The sequence below is a fragment of the Suncus etruscus genome, chromosome 13 (genome assembly GCF_024139225.1).
Source record: "Suncus etruscus isolate mSunEtr1 chromosome 13, mSunEtr1.pri.cur, whole genome shotgun sequence".
NCBI classification, from domain to species: domain Eukaryota; kingdom Metazoa; phylum Chordata; class Mammalia; order Eulipotyphla; family Soricidae; genus Suncus; species Suncus etruscus.
In genome coordinates, this window is record NC_064860.1 from 20338254 (window position 1) to 20344697 (window position 6444).

At 38.6% G+C, this 6444-nt stretch overlaps 1 non-coding gene across 1 annotated transcript; it reads right to left on the reverse strand.

Moving 5' to 3' along the window:
- Positions 1–1009: 1009 nt before the first annotated feature.
- LOC126026399 (small nucleolar RNA SNORA51) lies at positions 1010–1142 on the reverse strand. Its single transcript, XR_007501686.1, has one exon. It is a non-coding gene; the product is annotated as a small nucleolar RNA SNORA51 (small nucleolar RNA).
- Positions 1143–6444: the final 5302 nt, after the last annotated feature.

Consider the following 6444-nt stretch of genomic DNA (forward strand, 5'->3'; position numbering starts at 1 on the left):
AATCTTAGAAGTGTCATTTCATATAGAGACATCTATACACTTCATAAAGATGTTTTTTTGCCTTGGTCTATTTCCCAAACAGCAAGAATAGATGGGGAAACTGTCTTTCCGAGGTCTTCACTGAAATACTACAAAGTTGTGAATTTCTCCAGTAGTATGTTCAAGTTTGAAAGTACACCCCCCCCTCTTTGATCACTGCCAGTTCGTGTAAATTTAGTTCTCACTATGTAAACTTAACCATGGGATTTGACCATAATTCAAGAATTTGGATTTTAAGGAGGATGCTGTCAGAGTTACTTTGAAAATGAGAGGTGAGAAGGGGTGAAGGTTGGAGTTTAGAGGTATAGCTCAGGTTGTCATTTATTGGTCCCACCTGCCCTAAGAACTGAACAAACAACATCATCATCAGAAATTGGGTGTATGCAGCTTTAAAATATTTTTGGCGTGGCGCCAGTTCTTCACCAGTAGGCTGACTACTTGGGGTTGCAATTGGCAACTTCTTTCCCAGGTTTTCCAGTTGATGCCTTTTCAAACAGCAGGAAGCTGACCTCTCAGTATTCAGTACACCTAACAATCCCTGCTCAAAACAGATTCCTGCCTCCTCCAGCTTGCCTCGAGAGTTTCTTATTCGGGAATCTCCTCCAGAGACACGGGGCTAACTTAATTACTCCTAGCATTAGCTGAGTGTTTAAATACAATACATTGCAATACCTAGCTAGCCAGGCGGCAGAGTTTTCTCCACCTAGTTACATGGGCAACAGCATGCTAAGACCAATCTTGACAGAACAGTTTCTGTCAACCACAAACTATAAGAAAGAAAAGAAATGACTATTTTGCAGTGAGATATTAGTCTGTTTGCAATGGGAATCAGAAATATCATTCTAGGGGCCAGAGCGATAGATAGCACAGCGGTAGGGCGCTTGCCTTGCACTTGGCTGACCCAGGACGGACCTGGGTTCAGTCCCCGGCGTCCTATATGATACCCCAAGCCAGGAGCAATTTTTTTTTTGGTCGTCCCCCAATTCACAACACAGACCAGGCAAAGGGCCTGCTTTGAGGTGTATATGGGGTGCATTTACTGTACCTCCTCTTTCTATAAAGTCAGTGTAAAGAACACAGCTTGTGGTAAGAATTGGAAGGCCTTATCTTTTCTTTATATATATATAAAATCCTTCACAAGTGCAACATTCCCATGACCAATATCCCAAGTGCAGGAGCAATTTCTGAGAGCATCACCAGGAGTAACCCCTGAGCTTCACAGGGTGTGGCCCCCAAAACAAAACAAAACAAACAAACAAAAGAAAAAGAAATGTCATTCTAGTTTAGGAAGCACGTTTAAAAAAGCCTGGTTGGGGTGGAGAGGCTCATTGGATCTGAGAAAAAATTGTTTTCTGTTTGCAAGATGGATTTTGCAATTATCTGCAATTACCACCTTTTTTTCCTTTGGGGCCCAAATCAAGGACACTGGGGGCCACTCTCAGCCCTGTGCTGGAGGAAATATGCAGTGCCAAGGGTTGAACCCAGGCCTCACATTCAAAACAGAGAGCATGCACTCAGTAGAATGAGTTAATTCCAACTTTCCTTTCACCACTTGGAATTTTGCACCATGAGCTGTGAGTGCTGAGAATGTCTCTCATGTCTTAAACCACAAAAGTGAGATAGCTGTAGTCCCTCACACCCCAAGTTACCATTGTTTTGAAGCTGGATTATAGAAGCACATATTTAAAAAAAAATCAGAGGAAGCATTATCTTTTTGTTTGTTTGCTATAGTTTTTGGAATAATCTCTGTGCTGTAGTTGAAAACATTTCTGTTCATAGGTTTTTTTTCTCTTAAGTACAAACTGAAATTGAATTCTATAGGGTCTGGGGGAAAGTCTGTGCCTTATATGTGAGGCCCTGAATCACCCCCCCATGAATATTTCATATAAATGGATAATTTTCATTCATGGCATAAGTTTCCATTAACTTTTTTTTTTTTTTTTTTTTTTTTTGGTTTTGGGCCACACCCAGCGGTGCTCAAGGGTTACTCCTGGCTGTCTGCTTAGAAATAGCTCCTGGCAGGCACGGGGAACCATATGGGACACCAGAATTCGAACCAACCACCTTTGGTCCTGGATCGGCTGCTTGCAAGGCAAACACCGCTGTGCTATCTCTCTGGGGGCCCCATTAACTTTTCAGAGGAAAGGTATTAGGGTTTTGGATTATATCTTTTCTCCAGATATTACATGTCACCATGTACAAAGTTTCATTCTTGTTCATGGTGAAAGTCTCCCTTTAATTTTTCACCTTACTAAACAGTAATGGGGATAAGTTAGGGATTCAGATACTTCCTTTACATTCAAAATTGCTTTGCAACTGACCCTAGTTTAATCTTTGATACTATCAATGGTCCCCTAAATACTTGCTGGATTAAATCCTGAGTACTGCTGAGTAAGGTACCCCCCAAACCCAAACCCACTCATTTTTACAAAGGTCATACATCACATATGGGTTTTATGATTTGAATTTCCAGGGCAAGTAAAATTATCAGATATTTTATCTAGTATTTATAAACATGTTAAAGGAGTTTTTTTTTAACTGTTTAATAGACATATTAATGCTTCTGTGAATGAGGTAATATTATAGCTTTGGGTTAATTCCTAAATTTTTTTCCATATTTTCCTTGTTTAGGGGAAAAGAGAAAACAATAGGAACTCCCCCCCCCCCCAAATCCCTCTCGTGATGCACTATTTCTTAGGCTAAAAATTGTCTAAAAAAATAGAATAATAAAGAAAGAAAATTTAAAATTCACTTTTAAGAAGCACTCTAAATTATGGGTTTTCTGTTTAAAAATATTTTCTAAATACAATTGGACTATTTTTTTTATAATTATGAGTATAGAATATCTGGAATAATTTATTTTTTACTAATATAAGTAGACTTTCTAATTTACTAGCCAAATGAAAAAGGAATTTGAAATTCTATTGTTCAAAGTTTCCAAACAATATTTCTAAAGCAATTTAGAAAATAATGTTACATATACATTTTTTACTCTGAGTAGAATGCCAGAAATAATGAGACAAAGAAAATAATATTAACACCTTAGACTTGAAAGACAATGGAGATACTATACTAAGGATTAATATCATACTACAGCAACAAATGAAACAGCAATCACAAAAAAGACATGGGAGATAATGAAGAACAATTTAGACAAAGGACATTAGCCTTTATATTGATTGTGGGGAAAACAACAGATACCATTATGGCTTTAAGTCCTTTACAGGAAAAAAGTTAGGGGTAAGTGAAATATTAGGAACAGATGTAATTGAAAGATATAAAAATTCCTTTATGAAAATTGGAAAAATGAGTACAGGGCTACAGGCATCTACTATAGAGATAATGAGTACTCCATGGGAATGAAATGCAAATACAATGAATTTTAAAGAGATGCCCCTTTTTATTTGTATTAATTTTTTCAGCATTTACTAAAAGGGAAAAATTTATATAAATGGGAGATATTTATTTTGTAAAATCTTATACTACAACTCAATCAAATTCAAATAGATTTTCAAATGAGTTTAGATTTCTGTTTATTGGGGCTAGAGTGACAATACAGCGGTTAGAATATTTGCTTTGTACACAGCAGACACCCAGGTTTTATTCCTGGCATGTCGTATGGTTTCTCAAACACCAGCAGGAATAATTCCTGAGTGCCGAGCCAGGAGTACGCCATGAAAACTGCCAGGTAAGGCCCAGAAACCAAATTTTTTTCCTATTTATTAAGATTTTTATTACTTCTATTTAGGACACATGCTGAATACCACTCTCCCTCTATTTGAACTGAGAAGAAAATCTGGGATCTTTCCCTTTCATATGCTTAGAGGTTTTTACCAAAACCAAACCGGGATTCCAAAATCAAATGAGAAGAGATGAGAGGCAACATTTATTTTGCTCTGGTAGATTACAGATTAGATTAGATTTCTCAATTAGAACTCACTGCAAAAAACTAGTTATGATGGGCATAGGGAAAAAAGGAGAGAAGTTAACAGGTGAAAGGTAAGCCACAATTGGAGAAGGGGAATATTTAGAAGGGAGAAAAACAAACAAGCAAGGAAAATAAAAGCTAAGGGATCCAAGGAAGAGAAAAAAGTGTATAAAGCATGGAAGGAGAGAAGTTGACATCAGAGGTGGATTTGATGTGGGAATATTTTACAACTGAAATTTAACTCTGAATAATTATTTAAATCATGGTGACTTAATGTTAACATTATTTTAATGCAAGAATTATATTTAAGAAAGAAAACAGTAGGATGGTGATGGGAAAAGGTAAATGGTTTCTGGAATCATTACAGACCAGAATGCTTTGGAATCAGCTTAGTGGCCTAATGAATTTCTTATCCAGATACTTTCATATTCAATAGGGAAAAAATCAGAATGAACTTGGTCATTTACTCCCAAAGTCTCTTGGCACTCTTCAAGGTCTTTTCACCAATTTCTCAACTAACTGACCAATAGGCAAACTAATGTTAGCTATCTCTGATCCAGCACTGAGCCATTTGGGCATGACAAACAGTGTATTAAGGTTCTTAAACTTGTAATTAAAAACAGATCATCTAGAGAACATTTATGAGATTGTGGAAAAACTCAACTCCATTTACTGGACATGAACATGAATATCACAACTAATTAGAATCTATGCCAGGACAAATCCTCTCATTATCTTGCCCTTAAAGGCCTGAGGTTGGGTAGGTTTTTGCTGAATCCTATGCCAAATGGCTTCTGTTCACTCCCATGGTTCCTTTTGCAATTCTCTCCCCTGCCTGGGCAGGTGAGGCTGGATTTATAGACTTTGATTCCATCAAATTCCTGTTTTCTTATTAGGTTTGGCTGTTTTCTAGCGGAGACATTGACATGTGTTTGCCTCTCCTTTCTTCTGTTGCCTGGGCCCATACCTGGACAGTGTTCTCATCAAGCTCTTGTCACTTGGGCACATGATGCTTCTGGGTAAATTGGTCCAACTTGTCTTGCCTCCTTCACCCCTATCCCTAGTCCCTGAGCTTTCACACTTGCTTGGACCTATTTCTCTGTCTTATGTACTTGGTAAGCAATGGTTTATACCTCCTCATTCCATAGGGTGTTTCTCCCTGACTTGAGAAAGCTCTTCTATTGGGGAGGAGGGTTCTCTCATATACTGATGGCTACTTCCTTTTGGTAAAGGTGGAATTTAGGGGTCAGGAATGTGACCAAACTCTTGGAGCTTGAGTGCTTATATGCATTTAGGACACTTAGTGCTGCAAAAATGACCTTCATGGACCAGAAGATACTACAGAGAGTGGCTCCAATAACTAACAATGATAGTATGATTCCATAGTAGAGATACGCTTCATGGAGTCAGACTGAGTTTGATTTCCAGCACTGCAAACAAAATAGAACCCAACCAACCCACAAAAAGAGTGGTTCGTAGGTCATCTGGTTGCTTCTCACTCTAATTCCACTGTCCATCTTATATCCCCCAGCCTATTCTTTCTAAGTGGTTGAAGCTACAATAGGCTAGTTATCTGCAGGGCCACGTAGAAAGCTCTGTTTCTCTGGCCAGGAAGCCAAGTAAGTGCTGTTGCCATGGTACCCATGATTTCTGATGGTGCTACCAGGGGGAAGGCATTGTGCTCCTTCAACACGCATAGGCGATGATAGCACCTATTGCACATAGTGAATGGAGGGGGGTATCTGTTGCATAGAAGGAAGAAGGGGTCTGGCATGCTCAGTACAGCACCTGGTACATAGTTAGTGCCAAGGAAATTGCTTGCTTTATTATTCTCTCAAAGATGATTCAAGCATCCAAGAGCAGCATATCTACTTGATGGAGTAGAGAAAGATATTTCAATCTCTGCACCATCCTAGCAAGGAAATTTAGTACTTAATTTGGCTTCACACAATCTAATTTCATGATGACATCTTTAAAATATTTATTTTTGGGCCACACATTTATTCTTAGGGCTAACTGCTGGCTCTGCACTCAGATATAACCTTCTCCTACAGGGACCAAGTGAGTGCCAGAGATCGAACCCAGATCAGAAGTCAACAAGGCAAGAATTCTACTTGTAGTTCTATCGGTCTAGGCCATGATGACATCTTTAAGCTGTGAAATATTGAATTATGTGCCCCCTCAAATAATGATTGAAATTGTGGTTATTGAATTAACCCTTTTTAAAACCATATAATACACATTTCCAAGGGTGGCATATACTGCTTCTTGGTTTTCATACTTGTTTTGAGCATTTTGAAAAGTGCTATGTATATGATTTATTCTCCACCTTTTAAAAATAATCTTTTTTGATTTTGGGGCCACACCCAGTGATGCTCAGGGGTTACTCCTGGCTATGTGCTCAGAAATCGCTCCTGGCTTGGGGGACCATATGGGACGTCAGGGGATCAAACTGCGGTCCGTCCTAGGCTAGCACA